This window comes from Xyrauchen texanus, chromosome 9 (assembly GCF_025860055.1).
Source record: "Xyrauchen texanus isolate HMW12.3.18 chromosome 9, RBS_HiC_50CHRs, whole genome shotgun sequence".
In the NCBI taxonomy this organism is placed as follows: Eukaryota; Metazoa; Chordata; class Actinopteri; order Cypriniformes; family Catostomidae; genus Xyrauchen; species Xyrauchen texanus.
Window position 1 is genome coordinate 49054175 of NC_068284.1, and position 817 is coordinate 49054991.

The window sequence follows — 817 nt, forward strand, 5'->3', positions numbered from 1 at the left end:
CAAAATAATGAAGGGCCGTGGGAGCGTGATGGTGAGGTGTGGGAAGCTGTGAGCCCCAGGATACTTTGGGCTTGCCTTCCCATCAACCAGAGGCGAGGAGTGGTGGTCGTGGTTACTTATGCCCCCACTGAGGACGAACATCAATGGAGGGATGCGGGAAAGGCCGATGAGTCAGATGCCATCTATGACCTCCTGTCACAGGTGCTAGCTATAGTGGCCCCTCGGGATAGAGTCATCTTGTTGGGTGACTTCAATGCCCGAGTTGGTCATGATTCTGGCACCTGGTCAGGAGTGATTGGAAGGCATGGGCCAGATCAGCTCAATAACAACGGCAGGAGGCTGCTAGATTTTTGTGCAGCCCATGGGCTTGTAATTACTATCACGCTATTCCGGCATCGGCGCATCCACACCATATCATGTATGCATTCTAGGTCCAAGCAAGAACATCTGCTGGACTACACAGTGACAGAACTGCGGCTGCGGGCACATGTCCTTGACACCAAGACCTACCGTGGAGCTGATCTGACCACTGACCAAGGACTTGTCATCTGTAAGATGCGCCTGCCATTCTTCCATTCCAGTGGTGGGTGTACACCCAGGTCCCCATTAAAACCCTTAGTGGCATGGTCTCAGCTAGCTGATGAAAGTTGCAAGCAAGAATTTCATCATCGCCTGCGACTGGGTGTGGCATCGTCCCCCAATCCTACAAATGTCGAGGGGAAATGGGCAAGGTTTAGGACTGTGGCTCATACAGCTGCAGTGGCAGCTTTGGGTACATGGTCCAGACCTCCCCAGAGACCCTGGCTGACGGAGGAGG